Below are 23,952 nucleotides of genomic sequence, written 5' to 3'. Positions count from 1 at the left end.
TGAAAGGGGTGAATCTTCATCCCAAGCTCGCAATGCTCCTGCTGAGAATGCGGAACAACAGGAAGTGGATAACTACTACAAGCAGGATATACCTCATCCAGTCATGACCTTTTCTGATATGCACTTGGAAGAGTTGCACCCGAACCTGAGATTTGACAGACTTTGGATAGATTATCCAAAATACCAAAGGGGTTTGCATACTCTTCATTCTAAGGTTGTTGAGGTACCGAGGGTCATAGAATGGGGACCCTTAGAAGCTGTAGAATTGGCCGGGCCAATTAGGGAATTACTTGTACAGAGGTATGGTAATTCTACTTTTAATGACTGGGTACGTTTATTCACCATGCGTAGACCTGTATATAAAGTATGGTGTGAAGAATTGTTGTGTAGTATAGAGTTGAATGATCGGGTAGCTAGTTTAACCGATCGTTCTTTTATTAGATTTTTGTTAGGCGGTTCGATGCGCCACATGTCTTTACTGGACATGGCTCAGGCTTTACGTATATATACGCCTGAGGAGTTAGCATCTGCCGATTGTAGAGGGTTGATACTAAACGGTAGAAAGATAGATGAAAATTTTGATACACACGGTGTGTGGAGTCAAATGACAAGCCATCACCGTTTCAAAGGGGGAAATTACTCTTATCTGGATATAGATAGAGCCGAATTAAGAGTGATTCATAGGTTTTTAGCTAATTCGATTACACAAAGGGGTAAGAACAAGGAAAAGGTAAATGAACAGGATTTGTTTTACCATATGTGTATTCGAGACCCACAAAGCGCTGTAAGTATACCGTATTGTGTGGGTTATTATTTATCAGCTATGGTTCGGGGGATGAGACCGCATAGCATAATAGGAGGTGGTATTTTTATTACTTTGATTGGTGAATATCTCGGTGTGGATATAAGTCGGGGGGGATTATTAGTAGAAGAACCAGAACCCCGCGATACTATAGGTTTAAATGTATACCATGGTGCGAAAGTTTTGAAAAGGCGAAATAACGCCGCAGTACCATACCATGGTAGACATCCACAGGTTGAGAGAAACCAACAGCAAGGTAATGTAGGAGGGGGAAATGAGATGCAAGAAATGCAAAGGTTTATAGCTTCACAGGAGTACGAAAATGCTAGACAAAGAGCATTTGAAGATTGGCAAGTTCATCAGAACCAAATCATAGCTCATTGCCAACATATAGGTAGAAACTATATTCCTACACCGAAACCCATCTTCCCTCCCTGGTCTATAGAGATGCAACCACCGTATCCTACGTATAACCCTGCCGAAGCATTCTATAGCACCTATGGTTATGCCTGGAACCCCTATTGGTACCAGTATCATCCCTAGTATACTTAGTTTTATTTATTTTGTAATTTGTAATGATTGATACGTTTAATACTTTTGTTAATATTGTAATAGTTTTTATAATTGTCTAACTTTTATTCTTAGATTTTAATAATTTTTGAATGTGGGGTAATATACCAAACTTCAAAAATATGTATATATGTTTGCAGTGTATCTTATGTACACAACAGGGTAAAACAACGCATTTTCAAAGACTGGCATTAAGTTCAGCAAAAGCAACTAATTTTGACGACAAGATGCAAAATATATGTGAAATAACAACAAGACGGAATGAACAAATGATGTGCACCATTTATCATTCAGCAAACAAACGCCAATATATTTGGAAACTTTGGTAAAAATTTAATCATTTTCACACAAATCACCCTCAATAATTTAAATTATTACTGATTTCTTGCAAATGAGGGCATTGCAAGATCTTAAGTGTGGGAAGGGGTTAAATTTTTTCGGATTATAAAATTTTTATCTTAAACACTTGGTTACCATTAAAAATACTAGTAAAGTAGTAGTTGTATTAGAATCTAGTGCTCTCTGATAATAAAGAACAGCCCTAGTCTTATATACTGACTACCCAATTCTAGTAAAATTTTTCAAAATTTTCAATTAAATGAACTCAAAATCATGTTTATACATATTTATGAACGATAAAACTAGGTTTTAACACCGAAATTATTGTTACCTCAGAAAGGACATAAATTGAGAAACAAACCAAAATGTAAAAATTCATTTAAAATGGAATAGAGGACGATAAAAAGGAAAATAAAAGCCAAGTGTGGGAAAATTTACCAAGTTATCTTAAACATATGTCACATATATCTGTAACAAATAACTGAAAATACTTTTGCTTTGGACTAAACTAAACTGTTTTACCCGATGAAAGAAAAGAAGAGATGGATCCACACGATGAATCAATTCCATCATTAAAAGGAAGTAAAGTCTTCCGAAAAAGAAACGCGCTTCTTGATTTAGGTCATGAAGTTGTCGTCCAGACCAGCTGTAGGTTGACGAAAAATCCAGAAAAGTCATCACTAAAATCAGCAGGAAATCCACAGACCTCAGCATTAAACAAGGTCGCCAAGTGGTCAGATTTATCCTAACCATGATAAGGATTTATCTCGTACAATGGGGGGGCACCATGCAAATTAGCTGGATAAGACTAATGAATCAGATCCCCAGAAAGGATAATCTCCTTAAAGATTAAAAATCAGCTTTTAAAGACTGATATTACTCAATCCTAGAGATTGACCTTAAAGATTGAGAATTACAAACTCATGGAATTCAATGATATCTAAACTCGAGCTTGAACGAGAAAATATTTTGATCAAAATTACAAACCGATTTGTTTTCTGAAAACCCTATTTTCAATGCGTTCATTACCATTGAACGTAAAATCCTAGGAATTCATCTGGAATTCATTAGGTCACCTGAACTAAATCGGGTGTCAACCGTAAGAACGGTGGTTGCATAGTGGTCAAAGACAGGACCTTGTGCCATACCGAAAAATTATAAGGGTGAGCTTTACAATTGCTCCTACCAAGGATAGTAATTGCGTCCGACACGTTATAGACCATAATTAAAAGCATGTCAGGGGACATTGCCTTAACAGTTGCTTGTTCAACGCTTTCCTTTACAACCGGACGGTAGTTTACCGAAAGGTAATATACGGGACAAGTAAACTGGACGTGTTGCTTTCCAAATACAAGGTTAGCAAGTGGGTAACACAAAACCATAAGTTTTGAGCTAAAATTTTCAAATCTGAAACCCACCAAACCCACAAAAATATTTTGCAAACACCGGTAAAGGGTTATTCCGGAAAACTTATCTAGGGTAAAAACTAGATTTAATTTTCAAAAGATCAAATGTTTTCATAAAGATCCAATTTCCTTAATGGATCTAAATTTTTATAGTCATGTGGGACTGTAAACCATATCGTTACTACCATTGTTTATACCACCGTATAGAAATCACTGATGTACAAAGTGTGAAGAATAAAGAAGTGATTCTAGTATTTCAAGACGATATTGCTTGAGGACAAGCAACGCTCAAGTGTGGGAATATTTGATAATGCTAAAAACGAACATATATTTCATAGCATTATTCCTCAAGAAAGACAAGCTTTTAGTTGCAATTGTTCTATTTACAAGTGATATTCGTTTAAATAATAAAAGGTGAAGACAAAAGACAGATTCGACGAATTGAAGACGCAAACGACCAAAAAGCTCAAAAGTACAAAAGACAATCAAAGAGGTTCCAATTATTGATAAGAAACGTCTCGAAATTACAAGAGTACAAGATTCAAAACGCAAAGTACAAGATATTAAATTGTACGCAAGGACGTTCGAAAATCCGGAACCGGGACCAGAGTCAACTCTCAACGCTCGACGCAACGGACTAAAAATTACAAGTCAACTATGCACATAAATATAATATAATATTTAAATAATTCTTATAATTATTTATATATTATAATAAATAATAAAAACCGTCGGCAAGAAAGACTCCAAACTGGTCTGAGCTGTAATTTCAATCTCCGGGAACTCGCGGAGTTTGAAGGCCAAAAATGCCGCGAGTCGCGGAGCCCCAAGTTTTGAAACTCCCTATAAAGCCAACCGAATTCTGAGCATTTTATCATCATCTTTTTCTTCTTCTCCTCATTCATACGTAAAATATATATATATATTTATAATTTATATTTTAATTTTAATTATAATTCTAATAATAAGGGTATGTTAGCGAATGTTGTAAGGGTGTAAGTCAAAATTCTGTCCGTGTAACGCTACGCTATTTTTAATCATTGTAAGTTATGTTCAACCTTTTTACATTAATGTCTCGTAGCTAAGTTATTATTATACTTATTTAAAACGAAGTAATCATGATGTTGGGCTAATTACTAAAATTGGGTAATTGGGCTTTGTACCATAATTGGGGTTTGGACAAAAGAACGACACTTGTGGAAATTAGACTATGAGCTATTAATGGGCTTTATATTTGTTTAACTAAATGATAGTTTGTTAATGTTAATATAAAGATTTACAATTGGGCGTCCCTATAAATTACCATATACACTCGATCGGACACGATGGGCGGGGTATTTATATGTACGAATAATCGTTCATTTAACCAGACACGGGAATGGATTAATAGCCACTAGAATAATTAAAACAGGGGTGAAATTATGTACAAGGACACTTGGTATAATTGATAACAAAATATTAAAACCTTGGGTTACACTCAGTCGACATCCTGGTGTAATTATTAAATAAAGTATTAAAATCTTGTTACAGTTTAAGTCCCCAATTAGTTGGAATATTTAACTTCGGGTATAAGAATAATTTGACGAGGACACTCGCACTTTATATTTATGATTGATGGACTGTATTGGACAAAAACCAGACGGACATATTAAATAATCCAGGACAAAGGACAATTAACCTATGGGCATAAAACTAAAATCAACACGTCAAACATCATGATTACGGAAGTTTAAATAAGCATAATTCTTTTATTTCATATTTAATTTCCTTTATTTTATATTTAATTGCACTTCTAATTATCGCACTTTTATTTATTGTTATTTAATCGCACTTTTAATTATCGTACTTTTTAATTATCACAATTTTATTTTATCGCACTTTTATTTATTGCAATTTCATTATCGTTATTTATTTTACGCTTTAAATTAAGTCTTTTATTTATTTAATATTTTACATTAGGTTTTAACTGCGACTAAAGTTTTAAAATCGACAAACCGGTCATTAAACGGTAAAAACCCCCCTTTATAATAATAATATTACTTATATATATATTTGCATTTCTATAAAAGTAAACTAATATAGCGTTAAGCTTTGTTTAAAAAGATTCCCTGTGGAACGAACCGGACTTACTAAAAACTACACTACTGTACGATTAGGTACACTGCCTATAAGTGTTGTAGCAAGGTTTAAGTATATCCGTTCTCTAAATAAATAAATATCTTGTGTAAAATTGTATCGCATTTAATAGTATTTTCCTGCAAAAATATAAGCTATTTTATATACTACTCTGCTAAAACATCAAGTATTTTTGGCGCCGCTGCCGGGGAACTCTTTTAAAAGCCGGAAGCGCAACGCTAATATAAAAAAAAAAAATTTAGTTAACTTTTATTAAAATTCGTTTTTGTAAAAATACGTTTTAATTATTCGAAAATATAAAAAGAAAAATAAAAATTTATGTAATTTTAGGAGTTTGATAAATATTTAAGTTTTATAAAGTTTCTTTAGTTTGTAAAAATATAAGTTTTATTTAATTTATTTTATAAATATATTTTATAAATATAAAAAAAACCGAAAAAAATATATATATATATATATATATATATAAATCTATTTTTTTTATTGCTATAAAGCATTTTATTTTTATCTTAGTTATTAAAGATAAGTTTTATTTAAATTATATAAATATTTTAATAAGATAATATAAACAGAAAATATAAAAACAGAAAACAGAAAATAAAAAAAAATAAAGAAAAACGCGTCGAATTTGAAACCTGTCAGTTGAAATTTGAAACCCCGCGAGTCGCGGGGTTTGATGCTTTGAATACCGCAAGTCGCGGAGAAAACCTAACACGCCGACAGAACCCTAATCAGGCATTAATTACGAATAATTATTATAATTATTAATATAAAACCCTAATTAGGTTTTAATTAAATAATTATTTTAGTTTTTATTAATATTTTGTTTAATTAGTTTAATTAATTTGTAAAATTAGTAAGTTTTAATAAATAAATAATATAAAAATAATATTTTTATAAAAATTGTACTTTTTACAACTTTTTGTATATTTTTATATTTTGTCCCTTTTCAATCATTTTAACGTAATATTTGTATTTTTAGCTCATATTTAGTTTTAAACTTAGTTTTTGCCATAGTTATTTTTATTTCTAGATTTTTAGGCTTTGCCGTAGAATTCCTTAAGTGCTTTTTCTTTAGACTAAGATTTAGGTGCTTTAGAATTTTGCGACGCCTTTTTAAGTTTTAGTACCTTTATAAGATATTTCCATTTGGGATATAGTTTTTCCTGTAAGCTTTAATATTTTTAGACGACCTTTTACTATGTATCAATTATCATTCCAATTAGTAATCTCAATTTGCGATTATAATTTTAAGTTAGTTGTAGTAATAAGGTTAGGTTAGTCAAGTATTTTTAAGTTTTTATAAGTTTCTTTTATTTTTCCGTCACTTTTTATTTTTCAACCATTTTTCTTTTTCGACCTTTTTCGACGAACTCTTTTTCTTTCTTATTTCTCGCTTTTCTAGTTTTAGGACATAGATTTTTATTCTACTTCTTATCTAATTTTCTTAAAATTACGAAAATTTATTTTAAGTGGTTAAATTGATAGACATAAAAATTTTCTGGTTCGTAGTAATAGTTGAATTTGTACGTGGACCGGGTTATTGGAGCCAAACAGTCCTCAATTATATTGAGACCAAACGAATCCTGCCCCTCTGCTGCATCTTTTGGCTATTCAAAACGTGGGCAAAATCAGAAAAGTCTATTAATTGGATAACTTATTATAATTTTTCTTTCCTTTTAAAAACTAATAGGATATTCAGTGAATGCACCGAGCAAGACGTTCACCACCTTTTGTACGTTCACCACCTGTAACTAGATCAAGACATTTAGCAAATATTACTGCCGTTGATTTTTCTTTAGAATCGTCATCCAGTCGACCAAGTACTTCAGTTTAAATTTCCGATAATCCATTTTTTGAACCCGACCTCACAATTGAGAATCCGGAGAATATTCAGGAACGGTTCGTAGATCCTGAACCATTAAACTTTCCTCCGGAACCACCAATCATTCAAACAGAGATTGTTGAGGAACGAACCATTAAATCAGAATCCTCTAGTGATTCCGATTCAACAAATTCAATTATGGAGAATCTGGAACCTTTAAGTATGGAAGACCGAATGAGAGCTAAACGCACTGGCCAAGGTCACGCAATTACTCATCCAGACATTAATGCGCCAGATTATGAAATCAAAGGACAAATTCTACACATGGTGACTAATCAATGCCAATTTAGTGGTGCGCCGAAGGAAGATCCAAATGAACATCTACGTACCTTTAATAGGATCTGCACACTATTTAAAATCCGAGAAGTGGAGGATGAACAGATATATCTCATGTTATTTCCCTGGACTTTAAAGGGAGAAGCCAAAGATTGGTTGGAATCGTTACCTGAAGGGGCGATCGATACATGGGACGTTTTAGTTGACAAATTTCTTAAACAATTCTTTCCTGCATCTAAAGCCGTAAGACTTCAAGCAGAAATTGTTACGTTCACACAGAAACCAAATGAAACTCTATATGAGGAGTGGACAAGATATGGAAAGTTATTAAGAGGATGTCCGCAACATGGTTTAGACACCTGTCAAATAGTACAAATATTCTACCAAGGATGCGACATCACTACAAGGAAAGACATAGATATAGCAGCTGGTGGTTCTAATATGAAGAAAACCGAAACTGATGCTTACAAAATTATTGATAACACTGCTTCCCACTCACATGAGTGGCACCAAGAAAAAGATATCGTTAGATCATCTAAAGCAGCTAGAGCCGATTCTAGCCATGACTTAGATTCCATTTCCGCTAAGATAGATGCTGTCGAGAGACTAATGGAAAAGATGACTAAAGATATTCACTCGATACGAATTAGTTGTGAGCAGTGTGGAGGAGCACATTTGACAAAAGATTGTCTCAGTATTGAATTAACAATGGAACAAAGAGAGAATATTTCATACATAAACCAAAGGACTGGAAATAATTATCAGAATAATTATCAACCACCAAGACCAATTTACAATCAAAACCAGAATTATAACAGAAATATTCCATACAACAACCAACAAGGTCCTAGCAATTAACAAGTATCCAATAATACTTACAATCAGCAAAGACCTAATTTTCAAAACAAGCCACCACAACAAACCGATGATAAAAAGCCAAATTTAGAAGATATGATGACGAAGCTAGTTGAAACTCAAACGCAGTTTTTCACATCTCAAAAACAAACCAATGAACAAAATGCTCAAGCATTTAGAAATCAACAAGCTTCTATTCAAAATCTGGAACAAGAAGTAAGTAACCTAGCAAGATTAATAGGTGAAAGAAAACCGGGAAGTCTACCTAGTGATACAAATGCTAATCCCCGAAATGAAACAGCTAAAGCCATTACCACAAGAAGTGGTACAACACTTAAACCACCTGAAATACCTGTAACTTCTGATGAAGCTATTCCTACTCCACAAGAACCACAACCTGATCAAGATAAGGAAAAAGAACCGGTAGTTGAGAAGGTTAATGAAGATAACAAAGTTAAGGATAAACCTTATGTTAAACCATACCAACCACCACTTCCTTACCCGAGTAAAATGAAGAAAGAGAAACTTGAAGCCGAGCAATCCAAATTCTTGGATATGTTTAAACAGATAAATGTAAATCTTCCTTTCATTGATGTGATTTCAGGAATGCCTAGATATGCCAAATTCTTGAAAGATCTGATCACGAATAGAAAGAAAATGGAAGAACTCTCGGCTGTTACTATGAATGTTAATTGTTCAGCAGTACTGTTGAATAAGATACCAGTAAAACTATCTGATCCAGGAAGTTTCACAATTCCATGTTTTCTGGGTAGTCTTAGTTCAATAGAAGCATTAGCAGATTTAGGTGCTAGTATAAATTTAATGCCGTATTCACTATACGCTAAACTAGACCTTGGAGAATTGAAACCAACAAGAATAAGCATACAACTAGCCGATCGATCAATAAAATATCCTAGAGGGATAATGGAGAACATGCTAGTTAAAGTTGGTACTTTAGTATTTCCAGTAGATTTTGTTGTTTTGGACATGGAAGAAGATTCTCAAGTTCCTCTCATATTAGGAAGACCATTCTTAAACACGGCTAAAGCAATGATAGACGTGTTCGGTAAGAAACTGACCCTAAGTATAGAGGACGAGAGTGTTACCTTTTCAGTTGATAGAGCAATGCAACAACCGCAATCTGCAGATGATACATGTTATTATATTCAAACTATAGATGCACATGCAGAATTATTAGAAGAATTTCCAGAATTACAAGGAACAGGAGAATGTTCTTTAGGAGAAGGAACAGAACAAATTGATGAAGCTGAAATGTTAGATACACTAATAGCTAATGGATATGAACCAACAACAGAAGAAATCCAAATGCTAAAAGAAGAAAACAGATATCGATATAAATCATCGATAGAAGAACCTCCGAAATTAGAGTTAAAGCCACTTCCAAACCATTTGGAATACGCTTATTTACATGGTGAATCTGAATTACCTGTAATAATATCGTCTTCTCTTACTAAAAATGAGAAATCACAACTCATTTCTGTGTTGAAAGCTCATAAACCAGCCATTGCATGGAAGATTCATGATATTAAAGGAATAAGTCCTTCGTATTGCACACATAAAATCCTTATGGAAGAAGGTCATAAAACGTATGTGCAACGCCAACGAAGACTAAATCCTAATATGCAAGATGTAGTTAAGAAAGAGATTATTAAACTGCTAGATGCAGGTTTAATTTTTCCAATCTCTGATAGTCCATGGGTAAGCCCAGTTCAATGCGTGCCTAAGAAAGGTGGCATGACTGTCATTACAAATGAGAAAAATGAGCTTATTCCTACTAGGACTTTAACAGGATGGCGTGTGTGTATTGATTATAGAAAATTAAATGACGCCACCAGAAAAGATCACTTTCCCTTACCTTTCATAGATCAAATGTTGGAAAGATTAGCCGGAAATAGTTACTATTGTTTTCTAGATGGATTTTCCGGATATTTTCAAATTCCAATAGCACCCGAAGATCAAGAGAAAACCACATTCACGTGCCCTTATGGTACTTTTGCTTACAAACGCATGCCATTTGGACTTTGCAACGCCCCTGCAACCTTTCAAAGGTGTATGATGGCTATTTTTCACGACATGATAGAAGAATGCATGGAAGTATTCATGGATGACTTTTCAGTCTTCGGTGATACATTTGAATCATATCTAGTTAATCTGGAACGAATGCTTCTTAGATGCGAACAATCAAATCTAGTACTTAATTGGGAGAAATGCCATTTCAGGGTTAAAGAAGGCATCGTTCTTGGACATAAAATTTCAAAAGAAGGAATTGAAGTGGATAGAGCTAAAGTAGATGTAATTGCTAAACTTCCACATCCCACCAATGTTAGAGGAGTTAGGAGTTTTCTAGGGCATGCCGGTTTTTACCGACGTTTCATAAAAGATTTTTCAAAAATTGCCACTCCTATGAATAAACTCCTAGAAAAGGATGCTCCATTCATCTTTTCAGATGAGTGTATCAAATCTTTTAATATTCTTAAAGAAAAACTCACTAATGCGCCGATCATGATAACACCAAATTGGAATCTACCATTTGAACTAATGTGCGATGCAAGTGATTTTGCAATGGGAGCCGTTTTAGGACAAAGGATTGAAAAACGATTTCAACCTATATATTATGCTAGTAAGACGTTACAAGGAGCACAAACGAACTATACAACTACTGAAAAAGAACTCCTTGCTATTGTCTTTGCTTTTGACAAATTTCGATCATATCTCGTTCTAGCAAAAACGGTGGTCTATACCGACCATTCTGCTCTTAGATACCTATTTTCAAAACAAGATGCTAAACCAAGATTAATCCGTTGGATCTTACTCTTACAAGAGTTTGATATTGAAATCCGAGATAAAAGAGGAGCAGAAAATCTCGCCGCTGATCATCTTTCTCGTCTTGAAAATCCCGAATTAGAAGTTCTAAATGAATCGGCCATACAAGACAACTTTCCTGATGAATATCTATTGAAGATAGATTATAAAGAAATACCATGGTTTTCAGACTATGCAAACTACTTAGTATGTGGATTCCTTGAAAAAGGATTATCGTACCAAAGACGAAAGAAATTCTTCAGTGATATAAAACACTATTTTTGGAAAGATCCACATCTGTTTAAAAGTTATCCCGATGGAATAATACGCCGATGTGTATTTGGAGATGAAGCTAGTAAAATTTTAAACCATTGTCACACATGACCAACAGGAGGGCATTATGGGCCTCAACTAACAGCAAGAAAAGTTTATGATGCTGGATTCTATTGGCCTACAATTTACAAAGACGCACACCTTCTTTGCAAATCCTGTGATGCTTGTCAAAGGGCCGGAAAAATAAGTCAACGTGATGAAATGCCACAAAATGTCATCCAAGTATGTGAAGTATTTGACATTTGGGGTATTGAATTTATGGGTCCATTTCCAAAATCTCATAATAATCTATATATACTAGTAGCCATTGATTATGTATCTAAATGGGCGGAAGCACAAGCTCTCCCAACTAACGATGCACGAGTTGTAGTCAACTTTTTAAAACGTCTTTTTGCAAGGTTTGGAACACCGAAAGCTTTAATAAGTGATCGGGGTACTCATTTCTGTAATAATCAACTTGAGAAAGTTCTTAAAAGATATGGAGTAACTCATTAAATCTCCACCGCATATCATCCACAAACAAGTGGACAAGTTGAAAATACCAACCGAGCTTTAAAACGTATTCTAGAGAAAACCGTAGGAACAAATCCGAAGGAATAGTCCATTAAATTGGAGGATGCACTCTGGGCTTTTAGAACAGCCTACAAAACTCCAATTGGAACCACACCTTTTAGACTAGTTTATGGAAAAGCATGTCATCTTCCAGTAGAAATTGAACACAAAGCATTTTGGGCTTTGAAAACATGTAATCTTGATTTACATGAAGCTGGACGTCTACGATTAAGTCAACTAAACGAATTAGAAGAATTAAGACATGAAGCATACGATAATTCGTTAATCTATAAAGAAAGAACGAAGAAATGGCATGATAAAAGAATCAGAAGTTCAAAAGAATTTAAAGAAGGAGACAGAGTTCTTCTTTTCAATTCACGATTCAAGCTATTTCCTGGAAAATTGAAATCAAGATGGTCTGGACCATTCATAATCAAAAGATTTTTTCCATACGGAACGATAGAATTAATAAATTCAAATGGGATTGAATTTAAAGTTAATGGTCACAGAGTTAAACATTATATAGATAGTCCGATGGAAGTCGACAACGAAGTTAATCACAATTTCGACACCACAGCTAACTAAGTGTGGGGAGAATCAAGTCTTTAAAGGATAATATGTATTTCTGTTAGAGTTAGATTGTCTGTTTTCGTGTAGTTCTCGAAAATGGAACCCGAATGGTCTTTCCCTAGCAGACCCTAAAGAACTAGTCTTCTCCCCCCATTCTGAATTTTTTATTTTTTTTTAGGTTTTTACAAAATGAAGACTGCCTGTGAACTAAACCATGGTCTAATGCTACACGCTTTGATCACTAAACGAAATAATGACATACTACCGAGTGAACTAGTATCAGTAATCAGAGAAAGAATGGACGGAGTTAGAAAAGAATCCAGATGCGAAGATAATAAGTTACAATTTGGTAAGGAAAATCAAAATCCGCAGCGAAAAGAAGAGCACGACACCTAGAACGATGTCACAAATGCGAAAAATGGTCACATGGAGGTAAATGTTCAAATAATCAAACCTATTCAAATACCGAATTTGTTACTTTATGCAGAGACGGACCGTTCATATGTTTAGAAGAAAAGACACTGAATGCTCGAGGTTACGCCTATGTAGCCATGGAAAATCAATTAAACCGACTATCTTATGAATGGGATAGATCATATAACTAAGAAATCTATTTCACAGGTAAGTCTGTACAGTTTTTATTTTATTTTATTTTTAACCTTTTGATAATAAACGCTAATTTGTTCGCTAAAAAGTATTAAATTGGTATTGAATAAAATTAGGTTTGGCGACCGAAATTATTGATATCATTCAAAAATTTATTACATCACTGCGAAATTTAACGTTTATTCTTAAGGTATAAATATCTTTAATCAATCAACCCAAAATATTTCAAAAATTCGTCATGAGTTAAATTAGGTCTTGGAACCGAAATTACTTTACCGAAAAGAGGGGCGCATATTTTTGATAATATTTGATTGATTAAAGTGGGATAAAAAGCCAAAAAGATTTTTAATTTTATTTTTACCATGTTTTTAAAATTAATATTTAAATCTTAAATTAATATTGTAAACTTTGTAAAAACAATATATTTAAAATTGTAAATATTTGAAAAAAATAATATAAGTTTGGTGTGAATTTATAATATGAATTTTTAAATTAAGTTTGGTGTGAATTTTTAATTTTTAAAATATGAATTTTTAATTTTATGCATTTCAAATTTTAAGTTTGGTGTGAATTTTTAATATTAATTTTGAATTTTATATTTAAGTTGTGTGAATTTAAAAACAAAAAAATTTACTTTATCTCATTAAGTTAAAAATATGATTTTTAAAATTCGTCGTAAGTTGAAGACTAGGTCTTTGAACCGAAATTGCTTTACCCGAGGGAGGGACGAGAACTTTTATTATCATTATTTTTAATCTTATTGAATTAAAGTATGCCAAAAACATTAAAAAACCAAAAATCTTAGCTTTTAAAACAATCGCTACAAAAAGACAAATTTTAAAATTTTGTCGAGGGACAGACTAGGACATCGATCCGAAACGACCTCGTCCTCAATAATAAGGAAAACAAAATTTTAAAAATTATTTACTTAATTGTTTTATAAGTTAAAGATTATAAAAAAAAAAAAAATACCAAACTCCGCGACTCGCGGAGTTTGAAGGCTAAAATGCCGCGAGTCGCGGGAGGACCGGAAATCAGAAAAAAAATAAAGAGCTGCAAACTGATCAGTCCACACCCCCAAAACCGAAAACACTGCGAAATACTCCGAAAAAACACCCAAAAACACCCCCAAAATCACAATTTTTAACCGTTAATCACCAAATCTTTTACTAAAATCATGTTGAGAAGGATGCTATCTAGGAATTACTCAAGAAAAACGGTAAATTTCTACACCTAAACACCATTTAATCCGAAATTAGTGTTCTTGAGCTATTTTTTTCCAAATTTGATTTTGATGCTTTTTAGTGTAATTAGGTTTAAATTGTTTATGTATTATGCTTGTATAACCTAGATTGATGCTATTTAACATGATTAGAAGCCTTAAACTTCAAATTTTGAGTAATCTAGGGTTTGTGTTCTTGAGCAAATTTGGGGCTTTTTGATATAAACAGGTTATGGCCGATTTTTGTCATGAATTGTTGCTAAATTAAGTAGTGTAACATGTCTAGGTAGTTAAATGATCCAAACTTTGAGCCTAAACATGATTTTGAGAATTAAAGTGGACTTTTTCAAGTCTAAAATTCATGAACTTGATTTTTGAAAGATAATGCCATTTGAAACTTGTTTAATTGCTAGTAATGATTATTTTGACATGTTATTTGAGTTGAATGCTTATGAACTTGGCGAACATTTTCGTATATGCTTATTTGAAAAAGTGTAGATTTGATGAAAATATGAAAATAAGCTTAAGTTTGATATAAATTGATTATGTCATTGTAATTATTTTGATTGATGATTTTGCTGACACTAATGCATATTTGGATGCACAAAAATTGTGTTTGATGTGTTTTGCAGACTGAAAGGGGTGAATCTTCATCCCAAGCTCGCAATGCTCCTGCTGAGAATGCGGAACAACAGGAAGTGGATAACTACTACAAGCAGGATATACCTCATCCAGTCATGACCTTTTCAGATATGCACTTGGAAGAGTTGCACCCGAACCTAAGATTTGACAGACTTTGGATAGATTATCCAAAATACCAAAGGGGTTTGCATACTCTTCATTCTAAGGTTGTTGAGGTACCGAGGGTCATAGAATGGGGACCCTTAGAAGCTGTAGAATTGGCCGGGCCAATTAGGGAATTACTTGTACAGAGGTATGGTAATTCTACTTTTAATGACTGGGTACGTTTATTCACCATGCGTAGACCTGTATATAAAGTATGGTGTGAAGAATTGTTGTGTAGTATAGATTTGAATGATCGGGTAGCTAGTTTAACCGATCGTTCTTTTATTAGATTTTTGTTAGGCGGTTCGATGCGCCACATGTCTTTACTGGACATGGCTCAGGCTTTACGTATATATACGCCTGAGGAGTTAGCATCTGCCGATTGTAGAGGGTTGATACTAAACGGTAGAAAGATAGATGAAAATTTTGATACACACGGTGTGTGGAGTCAAATGACAAGCCATCACCGTTTCAAAGGGGGAAATTACTCTTATCTGGATATAGATAGAGCCGAATTAAGAGTGATTCATAGGTTTTTAGCTAATTCGATTACACAAAGGGGTAAGAACAAGGAAAAGGTAAATGAACAGGATTTGTTTTACCATATGTGTATTCGAGACCCACAAAGCGCTGTAAGTATACCGTATTGTGTGGGTTATTATTTATCAGCTATGGTTCGGGGGATGAGACCGCATAGCATAATAGGAGGTGGTATTTTTATTACTTTGATTGGTGAATATCTCGGTGTGGATATAAGTCGGGGGGGATTATTAGTAGAAGAACCAGAACCCCGCGATACTATAGGTTTAAATGTATACCATGGTGCGAAAGTTTTGAAAAGGCGAAATAACGCCGCAGTACCATACCATGGTAGACATCCACAGGTTGAGAGAAACCAACAGCAAGGTAATGCAGGAGGGGGAAATGAGATGCAAGAAATGCAAAGGTTTATAGCTTCACAGGAGTACGAAAATGCTAGACAAAGAGCATTTGAAGATTGGCAAGTTCATCAGAACCAAATCATAGCTCATTGCCAACATATAGGTAGAAACTATATTCCTACACCGAAACCCATCTTCCCTCCCTGGTCTATAGAGATGCAACCACCGTATCCTACGTATAACCCTGCAGAAGCATTCTATAGCACCTATGGTTATGCCTGGAACCCCTATTGGTACCAGTATCATCCCTAGTATACTTAGTTTTATTTATTTTGTAATTTGTAATGATTGATACGTTTAATACTTTTGTTAATATTGTAATAGTTTTTATAATTGTCTAACTTTTATTCTTAGATTTTAATAATTTTTGAATGTGGGGTAATATACCAAACTTCAAAAATATGTATATATGTTTGCAGTGTATCTTATGTACACAACAGGGTAAAACAACGCATTTTCAAAGACTGGCATTAAGTTCAGCAAAAGCAACTAATTTTGACGACAAGATGCAAAATATATGTGAAATAACAACAAGACGGAATGAACAAATGATGTGCACCATTTATCATTCAGCAAACAAACGCCAATATATTTGGAAACTTTGGTAAAAATTTAATCATTTTCACACAAATCACCCTCAATAATTTAAATTATTACTGATTTCTTGCAAATGAGGGCATTGCAAGATCTTAAGTGTGGGAAGGGGTTAAATTCTTTCGGATTTTAAAATTTTTATCTTAAACACTTGGTTACCATTAAAAATACTAGTAAAGTAGTAGTTGTATTAGAATCTAGTGCTCTCTGATAATAAAGAACAGCCCTAGTCTTATATACTGACTACCCAATTCTAGTAAAATTTTTCAAAATTTTCAATTAAATGAACTCAAAATCATGTTTATACATATTTATGAACGATAAAACTAGGTTTTAACACCGAAATTATTGTTACCTCGGAAAGGACATAAATTGAGAAACAAACCAAAATGTAAAAATTCATTTAAAATGGAATAGAGGACGATAAAAAGGAAAATAAAAGCCAAGTGTGGGAAAATTTACCAAGTTATCTTAAACATATGTCACATATATCTGTAACAAATAACTGAAAATACTTTTGCTTTGGACTAAACTAAACTGTTTTACCCGATGAAAGAAAAGAAGAGATGGATCTACACGATGAATCAATTCCATCATTAAAAGGAAGTAAAGTCTTCCGAAAAAGAAACGCGCTTCTTGATTTAGGTCATGAAGTTGTCGTCCAGACCAGCTGTAGGTTGACGAAAAATCCAGAAAAGTCATCACTAAAATCAGCAGGAAATCCACGGACCTCAGCATTAAACAAGGTCGCCAAGTGGTCAGATTTATCCTAACCATGAGAAGGATTTATCTCGTACAATGGGGGGGCACCATGCAAATTAGCTGGATAAGACTAATGAATCAGATCCCCAGAAAGGATAATCTCCTTAAAGATTAAAAATCAGCTTTTAAAGACTGATATTACTCAATCCTAGAGATTGACCTTAAAGATTGAGAATTACAAACTCATGGAATTCAATGATATCTAAACTCGAGCTTGAACGAGAAAATATTTTGATCAAAATTACAAACCGATTTGTTTTCTGAAAACCCTATTTTCAATGCGTTCATTACCATTGAACGTAAAATCCTAGGAATTCATCTGGAATTCATTAGGTCACCTGAACTAAATCGGGTGTCAAACGTAAGAACGGTGGTTGCATAGTGGTCAAAGACAGGACCTTGTGCCATACCGAAAAATTATAAGGGTGAGCTTTACAATTGCTCCTACCAAGGATAGTAATTGCGTCCGACACGTTATAGACCATAATTAAAAGCATGTCAGGGGACATTGCCTTAACAGTTGCTTGTTCAACGCTTTCCTTTACAACCGGACGGTAGTTTACCGAAAGGTAATATACGGGACAAGTAAACTGGACGTGTTGCTTTCCAAATACAAGGTTAGCAAGTGGGTAACACAAAACCATAAGTTTTGAGCTAAAATTTTCAAATCTGAAACCCACCAAACCCACAAAAATATTTTGCAAACACCGGTAAAGGGTTATTCCGGAAAACTTATCTAGGGTAAAAACTAGATTTAATTTTCAAAAGATCAAATGTTTTCATAAAGATCCAATTTCCTTAATGGATCTAAATTTTTATAGTTATGTGGGACTGTAAACCATATCGTTACTACCATTGTTTATACCACCGTATAGAAATCACTGATGTACAAAGTGTGAAGAATAAAGAAGTGATTCTAGTATTTCAAGACGATATTGCTTGAGGACAAGCAACGCTCAAGTGTGGGAATATTTGATAATGCTAAAAACGAACATATATTTCATAGCATTATTCCTCAAGAAAGACAAGCTTTTAGTTGCAATTGTTCTATTTACAAGTGATATTCGTTTAAATAATAAAAGGTGAAGACAAAAGACAGATTCGACGAATTGAAGACGCAAACGACCAAAAAGCTCAAAAGTATAAAAGACAATCAAAGAGGTTCCAATTATTGATAAGAAACGTCTCGAAATTACAAGAGTACAAGATTCAAAACGCAAAGTACAAGATATTAAATTGTACGCAAGGACGTTCGAAAATCCGGAACCGGGACCAGAGTCAACTCTCAACGCTCGACGCAACGGACTAAAAATTACAAGTCAACTATGCACATAAATATAATATAATATTTAAATAATTCTTATAATTATTTATATATTATAATAAATAATAAAAACCGTCGGCAAGAAAGACTCCAAACTGGTCTGAGCTGTAATTTCAATCTCCGGGAACTCGCGGAGTTTGAAGGCCAAAAATGCCGCGAGTCGCGGAGCCCCAAGTTTTGAAACTCCCTATAAAGCCAACCGAATTCTGAGCATTTTATCATCATCTTTTTCTTCTTCTCCTCATTCATACGTAAAATATATATATATATTTATAATTTATATTTTAATTTTAATTATAATTCTAATAATAAGGGTATGTTAGCGAATGTTGTAAGGGTGTAAGTCAAAATTCTGTCCGTGTAACGCTACGCTATTTTTAATCATTGTAAGTTATGTTCAACCTTTTTACATTAATGTCTCGTAGCTAAGTTATTATTATGCTTATTTAAAACGAAGTAATCATGATGTTGGGCTAATTACTAAAATTGGGTAATTGGGCTTTGTACCATAATTGGGGTTTGGACAAAAGAACGACACTTGTGGAAATTAGACTATGAGCTATTAATGGGCTTTATATTTGTTTAACTAAATGATAGTTTGTTAATGTTAATATAAAGATTTACAATTGGGCGTCCCTATAAATTACCATATACACTCGATCGGACACGATGGGCGGGGTATTTATATGTACGAATAATCGTTCATTTAACCGGACACGGGAATGGATTAATAGTCACTAGAATAATTAAAACAGGGGTGAAATTATGTACAAGGACACTTGGTATAATTGATAACAAAATATTAAAACCTTGGGTTACACTCAGTCGACATCCTGGTGTAATTATTAAACAAAGTATTAAAATCTTGTTACAATTTAAGTCCCCAATTAGTTGGAATATTTAACTTCGGGTATAAGAATAATTTGACGAGGACACTCGCACTTTATATTTATGACTGATGGACTGTATTGGACAAAAACCAGACAGACATATTAAATAATCCAGGACAAAGGACAATTAACCTATGGGCATAAAACTAAAATCAACACGTCAAACATCATGATTACGGAAGTTTAAATAAGCATAATTCTTTTATTTCATATTTAATTTCCTTTATTTTATATTTAATTGCACTTCTAATTATCGCACTTTTATTTATTGTTATTTAATCGCACTTTTAATTATCGTACTTTTTAATTATCGCAATTTTATTTTATCGCACTTTTATTTATTGCAATTTCATTATCGTTATTTATTTTACGCTTTAAATTAAGTCTTTTATTTATTTAATATTTTACATTAGGTTTTAACTGCGACTAAAGTTTTAAAATTGACAAACCGGTCATTAAACGGTAAAAACCCCCCTTTATAATAATAATATTACTTATATATATATATTTGCATTTCTATAAAAGTAAACTAATATAGCGTTAAGCTTTGTTTAAAAAGATTCCCTGTGGAACGAACCGGACTTACTAAAAACTACACTACTGTACGATTAGGTACACTGCCTATAAGTGTTGTAGCAAGGTTTAAGTATATCCGTTCTCTAAATAAATAAATATCTTGTGTAAAATTGTATCGTATTTAATAGTATTTTCCTGCAAAAATATAAGCTATTTTATATACTACTCTGCTAAAACATCAATTATATGAGTCGTGTAGCATTCAAAGGGATTTGATTAGTGAAGCAATTTGTACTTCAACAGTTAGGTGATCTAGACAATCAAATTAAGGCTTTCAAGGGATTGGAGTCTTGGTTTGGGTTGTTAATCAATTGGTCCTTAGTCAACATAGTGAGGTTTGGTTTTCTTAAGGGATTTTGATAACCAAAGGGTTTTAGGGAACTTTAACCTAGGCTAAGTACTTGTAATAATTGCATGATTCAATTAAGATCAATTGGTATAAGTTTATGGGAATTCGCAAGTATTGATTTGATCACTATAACATCTAGTAGGGATACTAGTCTAATGTTTGAGCATAATTAGACCTTAAGTGAACAAAAGAACAACCCGAATGCTTCAAGTGTATTAAACAAGTGTGCATGCTTTTAATATTGATATTTACTTAATCAGTTAGTTCTTAGTTTAATTTAATTTAGTCTTCTTAATATCTAAACTTCAAAAACCTCCCAATCAAACACAACCTAGGATGATTATGAGTTTGCATAGATTCAACTAGCAACTACCGCTCTCTTGGGATGAACCTTCTAAATTTCTCGTATGCTTGTCACATAGTTGAGTCCACGTTTAAGTATAAATTTAGAAATTAAATATATGTTTGTGAAACGAGCAATCAAAATTTCTTGGCGCCGCTACCGGGGAGCGGTTAGTTTGTTGTATCTTTGTTTTTAGCTTTTAATCATTAAATCCTTTTGTAAGGATTTATGGTTTTTATATATATTATTTGTGTTTGGAAAACCGTTTATGTTTGTGTTGTGATTGAAGGATAGGTACTTTGCTGTATGAAAAGGAGATCCCCAAAGGATCAAGATTTTACACATCCATTTTCTGATCCGGAGAAACACGTGCACGGGGATTACAAGCGTAGAGAAGAAAGGGTATTAAAAAGAAATTTCGAAGCTTTACCATTTTGTTTAGAAAAGATGAGTGGAAACGGTCAACAACCTCCTCCCGAGGGTAATCCATTTGCTCATGGTAATCCAATCAACCAGCTACCGGTTAATCAAGAACAACAAGATGATCCAAATGACACGCCGATGTGGAATGCTAGGTTGGTTGCACCTACCTTGGTGCCTCCGGCTATTACAAAACCACCAATTGGAGCCGATAATTGGAAGATTGAGGGAAACTTCTTCACAATGATCAAAGATATGTTCTTCCATGGTTTGATAGAGGATAATCCGTTCGAACACATTCAAAAATTTAATGACATTTGTGATATCTATAAGAACAAGGATGTGACCGATGATGCTTTTAAGTTAAGGGCATTCTCCTTTACACTTCAAGGAGAGGTGAAAATATGGTTAAGAAACTTACCTTCCGATTCTATTAGGAGTTTTCAAGATTTAACCGGTGCGTTTATCAATCAGTTCTTTCCACCATCAAAGGCGGAACGACTTAGAATGGAAATTAATGGGTTCGCTCAACGGAGTGATGAGTCTTTGTATGATGCATGGATGCATTTTAAGACGATGTTACGAGCTTGTCCAACACATGGTTTGACTAAGAAAGAGTACATCAACACGTTCTTCCGGGGCACTAATGCTTTGACGTCTGCGGGTGGAGTGTTTATGTACAAATCATCAAATGCGGCCGAAACTGTGCTAGAGGATATATCGGTTAATACATACGAGTGGCTCCATCTCCTCGAGATTTACAAAGGAAAAGTGTAGCACAAGTAGAGAGTTATAATGGGCAAGTCACATAATGATACGCATATCCGCATGACCATGCGGATTACGCATCCAATGCCCTGAACCGCACACAAATTGCTACTTAAGATATATGGTACGGGTATAGCCGCACTATATGCGCCTATACCATCTGATGCGAGTTTCGTATACTTGCATAGGGGTTCAGTATATTCTAGAAGAATGTACGGTATAATCAATTCGGATTCTTTTCCTTAAATAACGAAAGTTAGTTGGGATAAGATTGCATTTAATTAAGGAAGAGATTCTATCGAAACCCTAATTCGTGAGCCTATAAATACATAGCTCATAAACCCTAAGAACACATTCGTTTACTCATACGTAACAACAGCATGCATATCTTCATCGTACGAACAAAGCTTCATACGATCTTAAAGACTTTCAGGTATGTCTTGAACTATAAAACCTTCATGTCTTTGGGCCACTCAACCTCGTATGCTAGGTTGTTGGTGGATCTCAAATCGGCCACCCTGTCGGAATCAAAACAATACCGGTGTGGGTTATCCACGACTGAGTGTCGAAGGTCCGAATGTTGTTAGTCCTTAAACCTTATTATGCACTCAAGCGTAAGTTCACATTGACCTCGTGAAAATATGCTTGATCATTTGGCGCCATCCGTGGGACCGGTTATACGAAACAAATAATATTGGAATTTATGGTGTATACGATTTATTATACGTATATTTTTCCGTAAAACTTTTTTGTTTAATTAGTCGGTCACTTTCAGGTTTTAAAAATTGTCAGCGAGAATGGGTGGAGGAAGTAAGAGTGCCAAAAATCAAGGGCGATCGGATTCTCAGTAAGTCCAGGGTTTTAAACACCTACAACGACTATTACGAATACACCATCAACGCCACCTGCACCCGTAAAAGGCACATCAAAGCCTCCATCGACATCAAACGTTGAAACAGGGCCAGTTACATCAGAAACAGTCCTGAAAGAATCATCTAAGAGTTGGTGGCACTCTCCCGATGGGAGCTTACTGGAAACAGGAACCAGCTTCAAACCATTCGAGAATCTCCCTCCAAAAAATTCGAGCTTCGATTCTCAAAGTGAAACCGTTCCACCAGGTTTCAAAGTTAAAACTACCTGTGTGGGTACAATACCAATCATCACCTCGATTGAACCCGAAATTCCTATTGAAAGGGTTACTACCGAGAAGGCTCAGGAAAGAATCAGGCAAATGGGTCTGAGAAATCCAGATGGTTCATATATTACGCTGACACCGCAATAAGGGTTAATGACGTATGTGTCTTCGCAACCAATCCCTACTGTTGTAAGCAACCAATATAGAGGGGCGCATTACGTTGCGACTTAGTCAAACAGCTTTATATCTCAATTACAGCAAGTTGCACCACCACACTTGGCACCAGCTTTCAATGAGCAAGCACGAGTGCAAGAATTTATGAACAATTGATTCGCAGTGATGCAAGGGCAATAAGCTAAGCAAAGCCTTGAGCTGGCTCCCATAACGGAAAAGTTTGTGCCACATATTGCAAATCATTCCTTCACAGTAGCACCCGTGTTACCTTTAACACTCGGAAGTTACGACGGATTATCAGATCCAGATGATTTTTTGCAAAAATTTGAAGGAACTGCAAGAACACACAGCTGGGGTGATGCAGTAACATGCCATATGCTACCAATAGTACTGCAAGGAGTAGCAAGGGAGTGGTTCAATAATTTGCTAGCCCAAAGCGTTACAGGTTTTGCGGATTTGCGCTCAAGATTTTTATTAAACTTTCACAACTTGCGCGCCCGCAAAAGAACCCATGT

At 34.2% G+C, this 23,952-nt stretch overlaps 1 non-coding gene across 1 annotated transcript; it reads right to left on the bottom strand.

The window, feature by feature from the left end:
* Positions 1 to 21,858: 21,858 nt before the first annotated feature.
* LOC139903422 (small nucleolar RNA R71) lies at positions 21,859 to 21,965 on the bottom strand. Its single transcript, XR_011778242.1, has one exon. It is a non-coding gene; the product is annotated as a small nucleolar RNA R71 (small nucleolar RNA).
* Positions 21,966 to 23,952: the final 1,987 nt, after the last annotated feature.

This window comes from Rutidosis leptorrhynchoides, chromosome 3, assembly GCF_046630445.1.
Source record: "Rutidosis leptorrhynchoides isolate AG116_Rl617_1_P2 chromosome 3, CSIRO_AGI_Rlap_v1, whole genome shotgun sequence".
Taxonomy (NCBI): Eukaryota; Viridiplantae; Streptophyta; class Magnoliopsida; order Asterales; family Asteraceae; genus Rutidosis; species Rutidosis leptorrhynchoides.
The sequence above is the reverse complement of the archived record's forward strand: the minus strand, read 5'-3'. Positions and strand labels throughout refer to the sequence as shown.